General features: G+C 40.9%; 1 long non-coding RNA gene across 1 annotated transcript; it reads left to right on the top strand.

Moving 5' to 3' along the window:
- The first annotated feature begins 282 nt into the window (after positions 1–282).
- On the top strand, positions 283–13,080 carry LOC138163757 (uncharacterized). The gene is made up of 3 exons (XR_011168918.1): positions 283–412; positions 4,368–4,515; positions 12,203–13,080. It is a non-coding gene; the product is annotated as an uncharacterized lncRNA (long non-coding RNA).
- Positions 13,081–21,160: the final 8,080 nt, after the last annotated feature.

Below are 21,160 nucleotides of genomic sequence, written 5' to 3'. Positions count from 1 at the left end.
TCATACTTGAATCTTTATCGGTTTTTCGTAAACAAAAGTTCCTTTTCTGCCCCATTTTGCAACCAAATTGTTGCATATGAAATAGACCAGGTGATTTAATTCTCCCCCCCCCAAACATCCCCCACTCCCGTCTACCCCTGTCAGTAACCAATGTGCTCAAAGACAAAAGAGGCCGTACTTTACCCACAGGAAGGAGGCAGGTGCTCTGTGAGTTTTGCCCCCTTTTTTTTTTTGTATCCACAGCCCTTGGCACAATGCCTAGAACACAGTAAGCACCCGAGGAATGCTTATTGAGTTATAGGACTAGGTTGGGTTAGTGCGAGACAGAACTCTTGTGCAGGGGGATCCCTGCACCCTGAGCGGGGGACGAGGAGTCATGAGGAACATGTTCAAGAGGCAGCTTCCAGCCAAGGTCAGAGGCGAGCTTTTTCTCTGGCTCAAGCTCTTGGTCTCCATCACCTTTTCTTCACATGGGTTTCTGTAAGCGTCTCTATCTCTGTGCCTTTGACTGGATGTTTTTTACACGCGCTGGAAGCTCTAAGAAGTGAGGCAGCTTATGCTAAGGGAGTCTCTCTGTGAAGGAAGACATCACCATGCACTGCTGCCAGGTCTGCTCAGAGGAGCTGACCCTGCCTTAACGAGTACACATCTTTCTAGTGGCCTTTGACTCCCGTGGTACCCCAAGGACAACATTCAGTCCTCTTCCCAAAGAGAGACTATGGTTTTGGAAATAGAATATCTTCAGGGTGGATAGACTGAAAGTATTGGGCTCTGTTCTCCTAGAACATAGCATATGTGTGTATATACATGTGTGTCTGTGTGCATACATGTACATATGTTTGTATGTATATGTATACATATGTGCCCGCGTTCTGCACTATTACATATTATGTTATAGCAGATGGTGCATTATGATATGATATGTTCTGATCTGTCTTCTCATGTTATATGATGTGATGTCATGTCCTATAATAAATCATATATTAATTACAGGGAGGCAGGTATGCTATGGTATAAATAGCCCTAGATATTCACTCAGGACAGAGACCTGAATTACAATCTTACCTCCAGTTATTCCTGGCTCAGTGATCATGGGCCAGTTATTTAATCTTTCTGAGCCTGGGTTTCATCTGTAAAATGAATATAATAACAGTTACCATAGCACCTTTCTCAAAAAATTATTACGTGTATCAAATTATATGTCATACAATAGGATATTAGATTTCAAGGTGAAAAGGATGATAATATTATCCTTAATAATAATCTAGTCCAAGGGTGGGGAACCTGCAGCCTCAAGGCCACATGGGGCCCTCTAGGTCCTCAAGTATGGCCCTTTGAACCCAAACTTCTCAGAACAAATCCCCTTAATAAAAGGATTTGTTCTGTAAGACTTGGACTCAGTCAAAAGGCTGCACCCAAGGACCTAGAAGGCTACATGTGACCTCGAGGCCACAGGTTCCTCCCCACCCCTGGTCTAGTCCAATTCTATCATCTTATAGATGAAGACACGGAGACCTGTGAAGTGACTTACTCATTTGTGGTCACACGGGTAGTAAGTGGCAGACCCAGGATTTAGGAAGCAATTATGGAAATAGACAGTGTATGCTAAAGTGAGAAATTCTGCAGCATGAGCTTTAGAGGCCAGTATTGATCAAGGTAATGATTAAATCCCACAGAATAGGGCAATAGGTAAGGGAAAGAGACTATGAGTTAGTTATTAAGGACTCCCAAGAGACAGGATCTCCCAAAGGTGAGTTAGATATGAATAGATGAAAAAGATGGGGAAATACGGAGGCACTGTCGTTCATTGGAAAGATCCCTGGCTCAAATTCTGGTTTTGATATTACTACTTACATTACCTTGGTTAAATCCCCTAATCAACCTGGCCTCAGTTTTCTTAACTGTAAAATGAAGGTTTTTAATAGATGGTTTCTAAGGTCCCTTTTTGCTCTAGAATGATGATATTACCCTAGAATTCTATTCTTTGACCTTTAGTAGAAAAGTTTCCTGAAAGTCAGTGGAAACAAGTTACCTTGGGGCTCTTAAACACACACACACACACACACATATTGCCTAGGCAGCTTGCTTTTGTGTTGGGTTCACCAAGTCTGGGCTTTCTGAAATCCCGGATGCTAGACTTTCTGGAGCTCAAAGTATGAAAGCCACGTGCAGAGTCAACTCCTTTAATGCTGTGATAAAAACTGCCCAATCTCTCAGCTTCTTGAGCCATGGACAGCTGGGACCATACTCTGGTCTTGAACCTGGATCAGACAGAAAAAGTTGCTCAGGCAGCCTCAGGTTGTATCTCATAAATATCTCACTTTCTGATGAAAAGCTTTCCCAGCTTTAAGTGAACCTGCTCTTCACTCCCCACCTCCTCCACTCTAGTTAATTTAAACCTAATTAGTATATGATACCATCTAAGGATGTTGTGTTAGCCTCATGCTGTTCTGTCATCATTTCCTGTGGAGTGTGTGGGCCCTTGATGGATGTTAGGAACACATATGAATGCAGATCTCTCTCTTCAATGAAACTTTATGGTTGTGAATCACATTAGTTATAGGTGCAGAGCTTTAGTCAATGCATGACCCTGGGCTCTGGGCAGGGGTCTCAGCCTCAGATGTGCTGTTACCAAACACTCATAAATTGTGGTTCTGCAAGTTTCTACCACCATAAGGGTAGAAAAGGTCTGTTTGAGTCACATTAAAGATTTTGCAGGGAAACAGTGAAGAAAGAACAGGGTGAAGCAACAAGTCTTGGCAATGTGAAGGAAGTAACTTGGTATACAGGAAAAAAAAAAAGAACACCAAGCTGCTTGGCAGAAGACCTGACTTCTTGTCCCAGTTCTTCTCCTAACACCTTATGTGCTTTTAAAGGTCTAACACCTCTGGTGTGAGGGCTGCCAACCCATTTTTAAGGTCCCTCATCTGCCCTCGGTGTCCAGCTGGTCACCCAACTCTCACCTGTGGCTCCAAGAAGCCCTAGCATACACAGTAGCCATGCCCCAGTAAAACCATCTTGGCAAACAGGCTGGACCAGGCTGAGCATACCCAACAGGGCTCAGACATATCAGTGAGGTAGGGGGATGTCTACCCCAAGCCCGTGGAGACTTCCCCTGGCTAAATGGGTGGATAAGAACCACGAGTTCCAATAACCATGAAGGCGGCTGAAGCAGGTGCTGTGGCATGTTTAGAGTTTGGTCAGTCGTCAAAGATGTCAAGGTCATTGCATCTGAGGCCACGGCCAGTCATCCAGACTTTTGTGCTGCCACTAGCCTTTGATGATTCTGGAAGAGAGAGTGAGGCTCCGCTTCACTTAAATCCAATTCATGTGAAAGACAAAACATCATCCCGTGACATCATTGGTCCTCTTCGAAAACAAAGGATAAGCAACAGCAACAAAAACAATGTGTTTGGGGCAAGTGTCTGCCCTTTTTTTGGGCCTCAGTTTCCTTCTCTGTAAAATGAGGGGGTTAGAGTACGTTACAAGCCTCTAGACTGAGGGAGTGGTTTTTGGTTTTGTCTCTTTATCCTCAGCACAGTGCTCTGCACATAGTAGGAGCCTGATAAATTTGTGCTGTATTAGATTCAGAAGTTCTCAGACTTATTTGACCTACTGCCCCCTTTAAAAAAAAATAACTCAGAGCCCTATGGAAATCTACTTTCCTTAACCCTTTAATGATTTAAAAAAAATTGTGTCATTTCAGAAATGTAATTTTTGTTTAAAATGATGCATGTTAAATTTAATAGTTTATTGCAAATTTGTGGGGTTTTTCCTGCATTTAAATTTTAGTGATGCAATATTGCATCACGTAACCATATAGTATTGTAAAAAGTCATTACATACACTTATTCCTGTCACTTCATGCTGGACTTACCCTAAATGCAACTACCAATACTTGCTTGCTAAGACCTGTTGGTGAACTTGACCACTGATTGGTTATAACTTGCATTTTGTGTTTTTATTTGGAAAACAACGTAATCACTATGACTTTAACTCTGTTACACAATAGATGAAACATGTACAAACTGGTTTTCAAAATTTTCTTATCTTCTTTCCTCATGCTTCCACCACCCCATGATTTTTATTCAATGCCCCCCAGAATTGCACTTGAGGTTACTACCATTCCCCTGTATCTTTCTAGAATCCGCCAGGGGGTGGTATCACCCACTTTAGGAATCATGGATTAGATTGTACAAGAGGATCTTAAAGCCCCCACTAATATTCAATGAAAAAGCGAGGCTGACACTAAGTCTAAGGTTTTTAAAAAGCATGAAATGTATCCTTAATATTCTATATGTGGGCCTGCCTAGTATTATTCTCTTACTGTTTCCTCTTTTTCTGTTGCTGTACCTTTTGTTTTCCAGAAAAAGAACTTCAAAGAACTGTGTTATCACTTCACCATCTGTTCTTTCTAAGATTGAACCCCCTTTCCCTTAGACTCCGATGCAACAGTGTGTCACTGACTTTTGAGAGAGACAGTTTTATAACAACTTTCCTTACTATAACACCTGAGTAAGTACCCCTTACTAAAAGCTAATTATTCCTGATTGACTAATTGATATCAACTGATTATTATGGTGGGAAGCATACCAGTTGGGGCTTGTGAGCTATAGTATTAGAAAAATTACCTGAAAACTCCTCAGAGTGAACCCCTAGAATCCCAAGGAGAAATTTAGCAGCTTTATTATGGGGATCCAATTTGTCAGTGAAGAAAGGAGTTAGGATAAGGACCTCCAGAGTTTCCTGGCTCACAACTTATTTAAAATCTTATTCCCCCTAGCTTCGTGGTTTCATATAGGCTACACAGGGGCATGAGCAAGCCCCTTATACAATCCAGACAGATTTCTTGTCACACTAAATGAGTTGTGCAGGGCTTTTCCACCCTTAACAAACTTTTAAAAGATGTTCTTACCTGATCAGAGCATAAAATCAGAGCACTGTCACTTACTTTAACTGGGGTAGGGTAATTGATCAACCAACCAATTTGTCAATAAATGACTCCTACCCTTTCATAACCTTATTGTCACCCAAGTCCCTAAATTCTTATTACCAATTTCTGTCTTTGCCAAAATATACTTGGGACTTGCACTGATTGTTTCTAGGACAGATATTCCAATCCAGAAGAGCTATGAACTCCTAGAAGATAGGAATAGTAACTTACTTTCTTTTCATAAGTGGCTTTTCTCTGAGTTCAGTGTTTGTAAATTCCATTCCCTGGATAGAATATCAACTTCTTTGAGGGCTAAGAAAGTTATTTTCTTTCTTTGTGTCCCTAGTTCTTAGTACAATGGGTTATCTACACATAATAGGCACTTAATCAATGCTTATCAATATTTGTTCATCTCTTTCCTGTCTCATGTATTACTCCCCTTCCCACATGCTATCATCCAGCCAAGCTGAACTCTCTATTTCTCACACATGACTCTCCCTCTCTCTTTTAAGGGTTTGTACTGTCCACCCCCTATGCCTGAACTACATCCACTTCTTACTACCTCATAGTATCCCTTACCTCCTTCAAGAAACAGCTCAAGCATCATCTTCTACATGAAGCATTTCCTAATTCCCTCTAATTGCTAGTACCATCACTCCCTAACTTCCTGGTATTTATATTATATATAAATCATCTATATTATATATACATATATTATATCTATGCTATATCTATATAGATACATCCTATATCGATATCCTATGTCTATATCTATCCTATATCTATATATCTATGTGGATAGTCAGCATATAGTTACAGGTGAAACTTTCCTAACAGACTATCAGTTTCTTAAGGGAAGGGATAATTTCATTCCTGTCTCTGTAGCCCCAGCATCTAATGCTGTCTAGCAATGAGTATGTGCTTAATGAATATGCTTGATTGATTGATTTAGTTGTATTTGAGTGGCTTGAATTTGGTGACGTTCCCTTTACTGAAGAGAAGATCAAGGTGGGTAGGATTGCCCAGAATCACAAACAGTTACTAGGAAATAGGAGCTAGAATTCCTGATCCCCAGAGAAAACTTAGAAACAGTATGGAAAAAGCTCCCTTGGCCGATCAAATATAATTCCTCACCTGTGTCATTGTGCAACCACCCCAGCAAAGCTTCTCAGTTGTCCTACAGAAAGAAACCTTCTTTCCACCTCTTCAAATAAGGCCAGTGAAATGATTTCTAAATAGTCCTCTCCCATTAAAAACCAAATGCTTGTTTTCCAGAGCACCTGAGCCCTGGTCCCCTAGAATGTGTGTATCCCTGGCGGGGAAGAGGGCAGATCCAGCCACTAAACAGATTGCTTGTAACCTTGTTCTGTGCCTTATTGCCAAAGGCACCTGGCTAGCAGATAAAGGAGCCACTGCCAGGGGCAACTTCTCTGCCCCCTCTCCCCAGGTCATCAATGAATAGCCATGAAATAGATAGCATTCTGCATCATTGTCCTCTTCTCCCCCTAACATGTTTACCCTGCTCATGTATGCTCTGACATGGGCACATGCACAAATATGCCAATCTTGTCATTTAAACAGCTCCTTGCAAAAAGTTGCAAATACCACAACCCCCAGCTATTGCCCTTATGCTGGCATTTTCTTTTCAGAGGGCGAGAAAAACTCGCTTATCAAGTTTCTCTTGGCTTGAAAGAGGTAATACTTCTACCAGGCATACCAGCAATCTTCTGAGCTGTGGTCCCTATTCCCTGAAATACACCAGCTTCCTAGCTGGCATCACAGTGGGCTGAGGCAGAACCTATGGCAGTCTGCCAGATCTACTGCTTTTTTGGGGGGGGGGGAAGGATGTTGTTTCCCATCTTTAATTTGTCTGGTGTAGAAGGGAACTAGCATAAGTCCACCCACTAATCTTTAGCCCTTCTGGTGGCAGGGAAGATTAGAGGAGTGCCCACAGCCTTTACTGTGCAATGCTCATTAGAGGATGATAGGTATTGAACTGGAAAGGACCTCAGAAGCTAGCTAGTCCCACCCCTTCATTTTACAGTCAAGGAAAGTGAGGTCCAAGGGGGTTATTGATTAGCTTGAAGTCACAGAGGTAGTAGGCAGCATTATTTGAACCCGGGTCCCCTGATTCCAGAACCAAAGCTTTGGTAAGTTAGTTATCATTTTATGTATGAGTCTTAGTTGTGTTGACATAGTAGCTATTTAATAAGCGGTCGTTGATGTGATTTAGCTTCCTTACCCTTACCTAGAACATGACTTAGACTAAAGAACTGGAAAAGAAAAGAGACTAATTGATAAACCTTTAGTGGAGAGACAGCTGGATTCATTCTCAGGAAGATTTGGCTTCAAGCCTAGTTTCTGATAAATGGGATCCTGTGTACCTATACTACTTCATCTCCCAATAGCCCTAAGCAGTTGTTTAAGACCCGACTTGTAGAACAGGTGCTGAGCTACATTGGTGAAGGGATTGTCCTCACCTGGAGCTCCTTGCCTCAAAGAAATAATTGATTCCACAAAATTGACTGATGGAAGAAGGAAAGGGAGAAAGGGTTCTTGATAGAGCTGTCCATAATTAACTCAGGGAGTTGGACATTCAGTCCAGGTGCTTGGATTTTTCAGTGGATTCCTGATTTCATCAATGTTACCATCCCAACTCATTCCCTGTTTCTCATCCAATGAGATATAGGTTCATGTTCTTCCAAGGATCCTCCATTAAAGATCCACCCAACCCACGAGAAGTCTTCCAGCAAAGCCATTAATATCATAGGGCCACCAAAGGAGCAGTTCAGATCGTCAATCTATTGTTCATTCTTGCTTCATAGTGTCATTGATTCAGAATTGAAAGAGACCCCTTGGACCTGAGGTGTAGAGAGGGAAATGACTTGCCCAAAGTCACCCATAGTAAGTGGCAATTCTGGCATTTGAACCCAGGTCTTCTGACTCCAGATCTGCCATTCTATCCACTATTCCCCACTGCCATTCCATTTCTCATTGGGCTTGTCTTTGATGATTCTTACTGGTAACGTGTCCTCTCACCACCATAATCCAGCTCCCCACTGCCCTTTGGATCACCAGTCAACAGAATTCTGAGCTCCTGGTGCTCCCCAAGAGCAGCTATATGGCATTAATGGGGAAACAGCATGGCTAGACTACTCCCACTTTCACACGTCTCTTTGACATTCCCTCTAAGCCCACGTGTAGAAGCCCCAGGGCTCAGACAAAGCCTGAGCAGCAACTTGAACCTCAGCCACTCCATTGTGCGATGATTGACCTAATTAGGCTAATCACCTTTTCCACTTCCCTCTCACCTTGCTCCGCCTTATTTTCTGTTACCCTGTCAAGTCCCAAGAAGGGAAAGACAACAATGCTTTGAGTTTCCAAATCTTCCAGGCTTCCCTATGGCTGGTCCTCCAGGTCCCATGGTTCATTGTGTCCCTTTTTCTGGTGTGAGGGATGAGAATCAGGAATAACAAGTAGGGGAGAGGAAAGTGAGAAGAGGCAAGAAATACCTATCTTGAATAAATATGTACAGTTCTATGAAAACCATTTATTTTTTTCATGGAGGGTGAGGGGAGGACTGTTTTGTCCTGTGATTTCAACTGTGAGGGAACCTCTGGTATGGAAATTCCCTCTAATGACACAAATCAGCAATTCATCTCTTACATAAGAGAAACATAGAGTTCCCTAGGATCAGAGAAGTACAAATAAATCAAACAATCATAAACACTTATTAAGAACCTACTATGTGCTTACTTTTGGAGGCAACTGGTGGCTCAGTGGATAGAACACTGGGGTTGGAGTCAGGAAGACCTGAGTTCAAATCCAGCCTCAGACACGTCCTAGCTGTGTGATCCTGAGCAATCCACTTAACCTCTGATTGCCTGAAAAAAATGGATTCACTGGAGAAGGAAATGGCAAACCACTCGAGCATCTTTCCCAAGAAAACCCCAAATGGGGATACAACAGAACAAATACAGTATGAACTAGAGACCAGCCCTGCCCTCAAGGAGCTTACAAACACTTGCTCGTACTGGCACAGCTGGTATTCATGAGAAATACTGTTCTTCTACCCTGTCTATATCATGAATGCACCCATTTATATCTTGTCTCCCCATTAAGATGCTAGCTCCTTGAGGACGGGGCCTGCTTTTGCTTTACTTTGTAGCTGGAGTTCTTAGCACAATAGTAAGTTCTTAATAAATGTTTGTTGACTGAGTGTAGGGAACACCAAGCTGCAAAGTGGGGAGATAGGGGGTGGGGGTGAGGAGAGGTGGAAACTCCATCTGTCATTGCTGATAGACACCTTCTCTACATCTTAGAGTCTTAGGGAGTTTCCTAGAATACTAGAGGTTAAGTGGTTTGCCTCCCGTCTCTTCTTTTCTGTTTGTGTTTTGAAGCAATCAGGGTTAAGTGACTTGCCCAGGGTCACACAGCTAGCAGGCATCTGAGGTCGGATTTGAACTCCGGTCCTCCTGACTTCAGGGCCAGCACTCTATCCACTTCACCATCTACCTGTCCCCAAATCCTTCATTTAATAGTTAAAGAAACTAAGGTGGAGATTAAGTGATTTGCCCAAGGTCAGATCTGAATAAAAATTTTTCTGTCTTCAAGGCTGGTTCTCCATTTATTAATATACTACCAGCTCATACAAGTGATATGCAAACCATACTCTACAGCCCTTTCCCACACCTAGATGTGAGGTTATTGATGGTGGATGGCCACTAATGAAGGGCCCTCTTTCTAATTGTACTTTCTTTTCTGCACACTGGGCTTCTTCCCCATTCCCACTCCCACCCCAAGTTTCCTAACCTAGAACTTCTTCCAAATGTAGGAAGTAGGCCTGACTTGACATCTCTTTCTCTCCAAAAAAAATATACACTGGAATCAACTTGCGGCTTAGTTCGGTGTATCAACTGCAGAGATCAGTTTGGAAGTAACTTAACTCGGTGAAATGTAGCTGACAATTCTGCCGTCTGTCAGCATGTTCTAACAGGGCCTGGCCCCAGATGTTGTTTAGAATAAAAGCCAATTTGAATGATTTCTCAGATGTAACAACAGATTTGCAAGCATATCTTCTTTATTTCCTAGGTTTTTTTTAATAAAAGGAAAGAAAATCACTTTTGGGGAGGTCTACGGTTAGAATTTCATTATTATAGGGAATTCCCAGATAAGGAAACACCTTTTACAAATACTGATCTGTTCCTGCTATTCAATTTATAGTCTTAGAGAGCTGTCTAAGGCACTGAGAGGTTAGGTAACATGCCCTATCCATGTGTCAGAGGCTGGATTTGAACCCACTTATTTCTTACTCCTGAATCTTTAAAAAAAAACAATAAGAAACCTAAAACTGGAAACTTTATAAATCTCCAAACTCCATGAAACTGAGAATTTAGAGTCTCTCAAGTCTTAGGCCCCTTCTGGAGACCTTCCATTGAATCAATGACCTAGTACTCCTGAAAGGAAAAATCCTTCCTGCAATGTTACTCTGGAAAAAGGGAGGGATAGTAGAACATTCATTCATGTCCTATTCTTGCAGCTCCCAGTTATTTGGCACTTTATACGATGATCTCATTTCAATCAATCAAGAACTGATTAAACACCTACTATGTGCCAAAAACTCTAGGCTCTGAAACTACAAATCTTTGGAACCTCGATCATCACTTCTACAAAACAGGAAATAATGATTTCCCTTTTTAGCCTTCACAGTTTTTCAAATGGTTCCCAACATTCCTAAGAGGCAGGGATTTACAAGGGCACACACTTTGGAACTCTTTACAATCTACAAAGCACTTTTTCAATAAGATCCTGTAAGACAGAAGATCCAAATACTAGTCTCTTTGTTTTGTTGATGAGGAAAATAGGTTCAGAAATTTGAAGGGGGATCATGGGATCCTAGCTCTAGAGATGAAAGACATCCAGCCCAAGGTCCTCCCTACCCTCATTTTATGGAAGAGAACACTGAGATCTATGAAGTTAAGTGATTTATTCAATACTGGACACTTAAAAGTTTCAAGGTGGAGAGGTGGTTTAGAACCCAAGACTCTTGGCATGTTGTCCAATACTCTCTACACTGAAACCCACAACTTCCCAGCTAATTGTTTTCCCAATTGTAGGTTCGTAGCCAGAAAAACCTGTGAAAACTAGAGAGAGGAGGGAGATCAGCTCCTGGGAAATTAGACTCCTTGGAACATTCTACAGGTCTGGTCCCCCAGGAAGTCCTTGGCAGCAAAGAGATTTCCTGGTCTCCCCAATAGGAATTTGGAGGTTTCCCAAGATGCTGCTTTTCTACATAGCATCTAGGCCTCTTTCTTCCTGAAGTATGGTTGGCTTCAGTTTTGCTGGGGTGGTTGTGGGGGATGGGTTAGAGTTTTTTCTTTTGTGTTCTGGACTTTAAATGTTAATGAAGACTGGCATGCAGAGAACCAAAGGGGTCTTGGTCTCTACTCTATTAGTTAGAATTTTGTTTTGTGCCCTCCATCCAGTGTTTTCAGCTCTGAATGAAGCTATGTGGAGAGACCCAAGTCAGTGCTGATTAGTGGAATTAGGATTTTAGAAACTATGTCAGCTCAGTTTTTATGGGCTTTTCAAATGCCTTGCAGCAAGACAAGAGTCTTCTCAAAGCCCTCTTGTGCTTCCTGCTTGAATCATGGAAGGTTTTTCTGTCTAGGTACTGTACCCAGAATGCAGAGTACCAGAGTGCTTAGGATTTGGGAATTACATTGCCTCTATATTGTCTGCTTGGAGTGTCCCATTTCAGAAAAAGTCTCCAGGAAAACCATAATTTTAAACAAGCATGTGATCATCCCAGGCTCCCAAATTGAACTTAAGGATCAGGAGATCAAAAAAGGGCCAGTTTTCCCAATAGATCATAGGATCATCAGTCTAGAACTGGAAGGACAGTTAACATCATCTAACCTGGCTCTCTTCTTTTATGGATGAGGAAATGGAGGATGAGCTGGGCTAAATGACATGCCCAAGGTAGGAAATGGCAGAACTGGGATTTGAACTCAGCTCTGATCTGATGACTTCAGGCTCCTCTTTATTCCCACTGCATCATACTTGTCCAGGTAGGGTTTAAGACCAGGAAAGGCTTCCTTGCTGAGCTTTCTTAGGAGTTATGCAGTTTTCAAAGGTGAGAAACAGCATTCCATTTCCAAAATTCCTCAGTTAGAATCAGTAAGGTTTCCCAGCAAGCTCTGGGGTTTGGACAAATTCTTGCCCCTCTCCCCACTTCCATCCCTCCTGAATTTCAGTTTCTTCCCCTAGCAGCCCTGGAGACGGGAACAACAGATGACACATGGCTTCTTGCTTGTTGACAGAGGAGGTCCAAGGATTTGAGCGGCCTCTTCTCAGGGCCCCACCCACAGCCTCAGGAGCCTCCTTCTTGGGGAAGGAGAGTTCATCCCAAGTCCTCACCAGGGGTCAGGGCCTTCCCCACAGGTGGTGTGATCAGAACACTGGGCCTCTTACAGCTGGATCTGGGCCATGAACAAACAAGGTGGGAATTTTCTCTCTTGACTGACGGATGTTGGAACAAGCCCAGCAGCCACATTGCACAACTATCATTTCTACTGGTTCACACAGTCTCTTTCTTTCTTTCTTTTCTTTTCTTTTTTTTTGTTTGAAGACTTTTCAGAACTTTGGCACAGGAGCCTAGTCTATATGAAGCCAACAATTCACTTGGGGGGCCCTAAACACACTGGTTGAGTGTTTATGAGAAGTATAATCAGCTGTGACTCTTAAAAGTATGGCACAGGAACCACTGGTGGTCCAAAGGAGCAAAAAGGGAGCTCCATTGTCTGCCACTCTCATTGCATTTACTGTTTAGAGCAGAACAACCAAACTTTTGAAGCTGGTGGGAGGGAGAGAGGAATTCTGATTCCACTAATCAATGGATCTGTGTGATTTTGATTAAATCACTTCATCTGCTCTGGGCCTCATTTTATTTTCCTGTAAAATGGCATTATTGGACAAGATGATTATCTCTGTGGTCTCTTCCAGCTAGACACCCTTCATTCTATGAACTTTTACCCATTCCCTCCTGACCAAAAGGGAAAAATAAAAGAGTGTATCCAGGCATGGAGTATATATCCATAAAAGAGATGCCTGAGTAGAATTTTAACATGGGGAGAAATTAAAGCTTTATTTGGAGTTAGGGAGGTCTGAATTTGAATGCCAGCTTTGCCTTTTATGTCCTGTGGGATCTTGGGCAGGTCTTGTCACAATTTGGGGCCTTACATCTATCAAATTCAGGGTTTGGACCAGATGTCTTCTAAAGTTCCCCCCAGCTCTAAATCAATAATTGCACGACCTGGCTATTCCAGATCTATGGAGACTGAAATGAAATCCAATACAATTTTAATACTCTCTTTACTCCACAGAAGACTATACTGTTTGGCACTTTCCATAGGCAATGTAACTTCTATTGAAAACTGACATTTAAAAGTGTTTGATTGTTCAGTTTATGTTTGATGAGTTACTAGACTACAATTTAATGGCAAATTCCACTCTGCTTTTCCTGCCAACAGATCTGTAAGGCTTTGTTCAAGACTAAGAGTAATTCAGACTTTTCTTTTTAAGCTGGGAGGTACTCCTGTGCATTAAAAAAAAACCCCACTGTGGGTGTAGGATAAGTGTTTGATGTAGAAACTTGCAGGTCTGCGCTGGAGTGTAGCAATTAAGAAAGATTTAAAGAGCATAGATTAAGAGTGGTGCAATTCTAGCATGCAGGTCTATCAACACCAGCAGCCTAGTGAGGCAAACAAGGGAGTTCTCCTCACCTTTCAGTCAACAATTGTATTTCTAGTGCAAGTCAATTGTGATGACATAGCAGCTCCTCGGGCTTTCTTACCATTTACATAACACTTTCCCTGGGCACAGTGCTCTGTGTCATTTACAAACTTACCCAATATTTGGATCAAGGTTCTGTGTCATTCAAATGGAGTTCAGGTGTTAAATAGCATATGTAGGATAGATAGCATATAGATTTCACAACTAAAGATCAAATTCAGGCTAATGTCCATAGTGAAAGAAGAATAATTAGCAAGTTAATAAGCAAATCAATAACTATTTGTTAAGCATGGGCTATATGTCAAGTATTATCCTAGGCATTTATGTCAGATGTTTAGGCTTAATTGTCTATTTAAGCAAAGGCTTTTGCCTCAAATAGAGTTCTTAGTGCATGAAAATACATTTGTTAAGCCTGGTTCCTCTGTGAAATTCAAGGCTTTTGAGAATACAAAAATACTATTTTTTTCATTTTCCCAAAGAGCTCAAAGCAAAACAAAATGAAGTATCACAAGCTGTCCTTTAGACTAACAAATAACCAGTAAATTTTACTCAATTTCCCTTCCTTCACTTTATTTGTTAAATTCCTGTTCTTTTTAAAAAGTCACCTGCTCTATGAAGCCTGCCTTGACAATCCATCCACATATTTGCTTTCCAACTCAGCTGGCAATGACCTTATGCCTCTGATCTCCAGAGCATAGCACTTTGTTTTATAATTCTCAAATGCATATGCCATGTAATATTGTATATTAGAGCTATCTTTGTTTTCTTCGTACAAGATGAAGCCACTTAGAGAAAGAGACCATATCTCATCTAAACTTTGGATCTGACTAGAGTCTAACAAAGGGCTCAGCACACAGTAGGCATTTAATAAGTATCTATTGTTGTAGAAGATGAGAAGGAAAAATAATTCAGAAATTGTTCATTGTTCTTTCCCCATTTGTGATCATTAGTGCATCTATTTCCAGATGGTTGTACATTTTCCCATTGAGTAGATGGAATTGGAGGTTTCTAAATTATTCTCATTAAATAATATGCCCTATGCTTTCTCTTTCATTATATAATCTGTGCTAAAACAGAACAGGATTGATTTGCTCCAGACAGGATCACTATGAGTGTCCCCCTTCTGGTTAATCAACTACCTATGAAATGGAACAATGGTAAAGGATCATTAAAATTTAAGGGAAATCCTCAAATTTCACTCTAAGTCAAAGATCTTGGTTATTTGGACAAAATGAAGTGAAGAATCTAATTTCAAAAGTTCAGGGACCATTAGAGATGTGAATTCTTCCCACTGACCATTCATATTAGTCCTGCTAAGTCATTCTTTTATTTGCATAGTCTCTTCTTAGCTACCCTCAGAAAATGTAAGAGAATAAGGAAAAACAGTGCCTGGTCAGTGGGAGGTTCCAAAGAACACCAGGCTTTCTGAGGTTCCCCCCCATCCAAATCTATACCCCAAAGAAAGACGAGGGTAGCATCTCAGAACTATATGATATTATTCTAGAAGAAGCTCAAAATCCCACCATATGATAGATTCAAATCACCAGGATATGCATGGATATCCCTGTGGGCTGGGTTGTCTCCTTGGGAATTCCTGAAATAAAGGGTAGAATGTACTTAGGTGATAAAGTGCTAGGCTTAGTCAAGAAGACCTGAGTTCAAATGTGGGCTTAGACACTCATTATCTTTATGACCATTGGCAGTTATTTAATCTCTTTCACCTCTTCAGTGACCCAGGTTATAAAATGAGTGGATTAGACTCAAGGGACCTTGAGGTTTTTTTCCCAGCTCAAAATCAGCTAGATGAAACAGTGGATAGAATGTTGGACAGGGAGTCAGGAAGATCCGAGTTCAAATCCTGCCTCAGACGGTTACCGAGAGAACCTGAAAAAGTCACTCAACTCAGTTTCCTCATCTGTAAAATGGGACTAATAATATTTCCCTCACAGGGTTGTTTTTGAGGGTCAAATGAATTAATAACGTAAAAGTGTTTTACAAACCTTAAAACATCATATAAATGCTGGCTATTATTATTAACTCTGTGATTCTAGGATCCTGTGAAAACTCACAGAGAAAGTTGCCAAGCCTTCTGTCGACACTTTTCCATAGTCTCTGCCCTCAGGGAACTACTGTGTGATGAGGAAGAAGGAGGCCATATGTGTACATTGTCCAGAATTGAGTAGAACATGAAAGAGAAACATGGCAAGGTAGGAGTACTTCAGAATACTTGCATAACCTTGGGAAGGTCATTTCTCTTTCCTCAACCTCAGTCTCTTTACCTAGAAAATGAGGTGTTAAAGTTAATGGCTCTGAGGTGCCTTCCAGATCTATATCCATGGTCTTCCTAGAGAAAGGTAAAGAGGGGCAAAAGCTGAACCAAAAAACATGTATCTCTCTCATGAAGATCCATAGAATCCATGAATATTTCAAATGACCATAGAACGACAGTCTAGAAGCCCCCAAATGGCCCTTTTTGTCCTTTGACACTGTTTTTTGGGATGCATCAAAATATGTCTCTGTTTAAATGTTGAAGATTTTAACATGTGCATTTCATGTTCTGCACATGTTTAGACAAGTGATTTTTCCCAGAGATCATTTAACAGACAGCTTAATTAATAGCCATTAGAATAGATTAATCTGATTACACATTACATAAAAGCACTTCAGGTCAATATATTTCCCCCTTTTATAATCTTCACCTGTACTTACCCTTCCCAGGTGTACTTTTCTCTTTACTTCTTATAACTGTCTAAGAGAAGTTCTCCTTTCCAAAAAATTTATGGCCTGGATCCTGCCCTGTCCTCTTTACCCTTTCCTTAATTGAGACATGTTTGCTTCAATCCAATCCTACTCCAAAGAATGTCACACTTTTGAGTGAGCTTTCTTGAAACTGACAAGAGATCTCTTTTGAAGCACATAGTTCAGTAGGTCACAAGAGAGAAGCCGGACCCTTTGGCAGGCAGAGTAGAGTGCCAGGGGCTAGAGTGGCTGGGTGGCATTGCCACATTGCCACATGACCATGAGGGATGCTGTCTGCTCCCACTGGACCTCACTTTCCTGGCCCCAAAAATTTCATATAATCTCCTTTACTTCTCAGAGACCTCTCAGGGCTGCTCTGAAGATTTTATAATAACATTTAGGAAGAGTTTCTATTTCTTAGGGGGAAAAAGTCTATATAAATTGCAGGAGGCTATTAAGTTTTATTATCACTATTATTTATTATTATCCATTGCCTTTGATAAAGTCAGAGCAGGTACCTGCATTCCTGAATGCCTCCCTCCCCTTCACCTCCCCTAGATGGCATGCAATCTGATATAGGCTTTACATATGTCTCTTATTAAAAGCCTAAACCAGCAGAAGGTAAGCTCCTTGAGAGCCAAGACTATTTTTTTTGTCTTTGTATACCCAACAATTTACCACAGTGCCTGGCACATAATAGGTGCTTAGTAAATGTTTGTTGAGCTTAATTAAGACTAATTTTAGTGACCACTGTGCGTTTTTTCCCTTGAAATAACTTGAAGTCCAAAAGTTATTTCATCACTCGCTTTTGGGAGATAAATCTTGTACTAGTTGCCAGGGAAACACAACTACTTGTTGGACAAAACCTAACCATTTGTAGATATATCTACTAAGTCCAGAGTTAAGAGACAGCATAGTGTCAGAAAGATCCAAGTCCCCCCTGAGACTGAGAAATTCCTAATCTGCATTAGTGGAGGGAATTAATATATATTCACATATTTATTAATAAATCAATAATATAAATAGTGTACTAAATAATAGAATAAAATCATTTAAATAATTAATAAGCATTTTTATTTATATAATAATTTGCATTCATATATATTGAGAGCTCTTCAGGGTGATGAAATCCGAGGTCTAGGCAGTGACAGAAAAGTAAACAAAAACTTGCATCTCTCCTTAAAGAACTCATAGTCCAGTGACCAATCAATGGATAAACATTTATTAAATACTATGTGCCAAACATTATGCTAAGTGCTTGGGTTTCAAAGGAGGTGAAAAACAGTTCCTACCCTCAAGGAGTTTACATTCTAATAGGGGAGACATTTACATACCTATAGGATACGTAGAGTATATAGAAGTAACTTTAGAGGGAGATATGACAAATACCAATAAACTGTAGGATACATATGTGTGTATATGTTATAGATATGCACCCATATAAGATGTATATATATATATACCCATATTACATACACACGCACATACACATAGTGAGAGGACTTTAAATTTTACAGTGTTTTATAGATATCATATCAATATGATGAGTCCAAGAGAAGAGAGGGATCCCCTCCAGCTGGTGGCATCAAGGAAAACTTCATGGAAAAACTGGCACTGAGGCTCTCCTTGAAGGTTACATGGGCCATTTACACATAGAAATGAAAGGAAGGCACTTCAAGCACAAAGAACAGTAGGAGGAAATTCAGTTTCTTCACCTAGAAAATAAGGGGGTTGAACTAGAATGGTCTCTGAGGTCCCTTCCTGTTCTAGACCTGTGGTCCTATGGTCTTGCAAAAGGAGGTGAGATACAAGCTTAAAAGTGTGGTATGTTTGGGAAACAGAGGACAGGCCAGTTTGAATGGATCAGAAAATAAATGAAAGAGAATAGAAGGAGATAAGGGTGGAAAGGTAGATCGGATCCAGAATGTGGAGGACTTTGAATCCTAAGGAGTTTGGCCTTTGAGATAATTTTCTCCAGTATTAGAAATATAGCTTTAATTTTCCCCTGGGTCCAAAGGTAAGCAATTCAGTGCAACTAAGTGGTGCAGTGGATAGACTGCTAGCCTTTGGGTCAGGAGGACCTGAGTTCAAATCCAGCCTCGGACACTTCCTAGCTCTGTGATCCTGGGGAAGTCATTTAACCCTGTTTGCCTCAGTTTCCGCATCTGCAGTATCTCTGCCAAGAAAACCCAAATGGGGTCACAGAGGGCAGAACACAATTAAAACAACTCTGAAACAAGTGAATCTGGACCAGCAATTAATGGCATTGCTGTTGATAGTATGATGTAGTAGAAAGTTGTGCAATCTGGTGTCAGAGAACCTAGTTTCAAATCCTGACTCTGCTGTTCACTTAACTCATTTGACCTAGAGAAAGTCACTTTTCCTCTCCTGGCCTCAATTTCCTCTGAGTGCTTTTGACTTTAGACAATGTCTAAGGTACATTTTAGCTCTAAACATATTCAATGAGAAAATATGTTAAGCACTTTGCAAACCTTAAAACTATTTCTTCTTATTATTATATTAAATGGGTAGGTATATCTTTTGGGATTTTTCCTCTTGCCTATTGTACGTAAACTATGATAGGATAAGGATACAAACATGACAAATGACAGTCCTTTCCTCAAGGCAGGATGGCACATTCAGAGTCTCTGACTTGGAGTCAGGTTGACTTAATTTCAAATTATTTCTCTAGTATTTATTAACTTTGTCACTTGAACTCCCTTCTAAGACCTCACGAAAACACACATGGACTGATGGTGTCTCAGCTCAATATTATGTAAGATGAGGAATAGTCTCTTCTTTTAACAAGAGTCAAGACCCTTGGGGTCCTTTATCAGGAGACAATCCTCCTCTCTGAACCTCTGTCTCTTTACATACACAGGTATAATGAACTGGATGGCGGGGCAAGTCTTAAAGCTAGCACAGCTTTTTCCTGCCTGGTTTCAGTCCATGTTTACTTCTAATCCAAACATACGGAGTTTCTAGCCATCACTAGCTCAGGAGTTGGTACAGCATAATGACAAAAAAGTAAACACATCTTCAAATTGTCTAATGACTCAGGAGAAGTTGAACCAGAACTGAGTGAATGTACAAAAGGCGTGATCCATCCATCTCTCAATCTCTTTCCTTCCCAGGGACAAGTGAGGCAGGACTATTTTGAACTACCCAATGGGCAAGGAGCCATTCTCTACCCATGTGTGCATGAATACATAAGACTTTTATTTCTTTTGTGTTTATTTTTTCTAATCTTAGGCAAGTGATTATTCATACAGGGTAGTACCCAAGTGATCTTGTGAGTTGAGAAGATCCAGAGGTCCCTTCAGGGGTCCCACCAATGAATGAAGGCAGAAACAGTGGCTATTGGAGGTGTAGTAGCTAATGACAGAGGAAGTACCTGCAGATGGATGCAGAAAGAAAGCCATCTAGGCATAATGGCATCTTCAGGCAATAAGACTTCTCATGGAGGTGCTAGCAAACCAGAAAGGGGAAGAGTTCCTAAGGGGAGCTCCATGAGGATTTCCACAAAGGGAGAAAGACTTCCAGGGTAAGAAGATGAGAGGTAGCCCTTGATTACATTTTCTCTACAGGTGTCCCTCATTATCATTACACTTTAAGTTGCAGAAGTTGCAGTCCATTTTTCCCAGGAAACTTATGTGTGTAAGGGAAGGGTGTGTTCTCAATTTGGGGAAAATGTTTTGTACCAACTGTTCTTGCTTTGTCTTGTTGGTAAATCTCTTTTGTAATAGCTAATTGATGTCTTGACTGATTGCTTGTTAGTGGGGACCTCACCAGTGGGGATTCAATACTACCAGAAACTCCAGCTCCTCAACTTTACCTCTAGAACACTGATAGGAGAGGTGGTGAGCTGCACCCCCTGGGGACCCCATCCTGGTAATAAAATTGCCCATTTAGGGAAGTGGTCCGGAGGGATTACTATATAGGCATGTTACAAGGCTTAGTATGAAGATTCTTGCAAAGAAGAGATCCTAACAAAATACTCTAAAAATATGTGGGGAGGACCAAATCTTTTTCAATTGGAAATATTTAGTATTCCTAAAATCCTCAAGGACTGGTGATCATAAACAATGTAACATTAATTTAAATCAATGAGTTCTTAACCCGGGGTCCACAGACCCACAAAGCCTCCATGGATAGATAAATTTAAAGGGGTCCAGGAATTTTAATGGAAAAAATTACATGTTTATTCACTCAACTTTTCTTTCTTTTATTATTCTATGTATTTTATTTTATTAATTGAAAATTTTAATCTGACAAAAGGTCTGTAGGCTTCCCCAGACTGACAAAAGGGATCCATCACACACAAAAATGGTTAAGAACAACTGATTGCAATGGTTAAACTGCTCAAGGTCAGGAATCATAATTTTCTATTTCTTTTCTATTCACCCTTTCCTAATTACAATACAAAGGAGAATTTGATCCAGGGAGCAAAGATAATAACTGACGTCTGGTCCTGTGGTGGTGGTAATGATAAATTCCCATGAATTCATAATCTTTTTACTCACGGAGCTCAAAGCTATTCCTAGGCCACATCTTATTAACTAGAAGACTAATTCTCAGGGCAGCTAGATGTTGCAGTGAATAGAGCACCAGCCCTGGAGTCAGGAGGACCTGAGTTCAAATCCAGCCTCAGATGCACACTTACTAGCCATGTGGCTTTGGGCAAGTCACTTAACC

This window comes from Petaurus breviceps, unplaced genomic scaffold (assembly GCF_028583685.1).
Source record: "Petaurus breviceps papuanus isolate PSGF00001 unplaced genomic scaffold, PetGlider_PUasm1.0 188, whole genome shotgun sequence".
Classification (NCBI taxonomy): Eukaryota; Metazoa; Chordata; class Mammalia; order Diprotodontia; family Petauridae; genus Petaurus; species Petaurus breviceps.
Note: the sequence above shows the minus strand (reverse complement) of the source record. Positions and strands in the feature narration are given on the sequence as shown.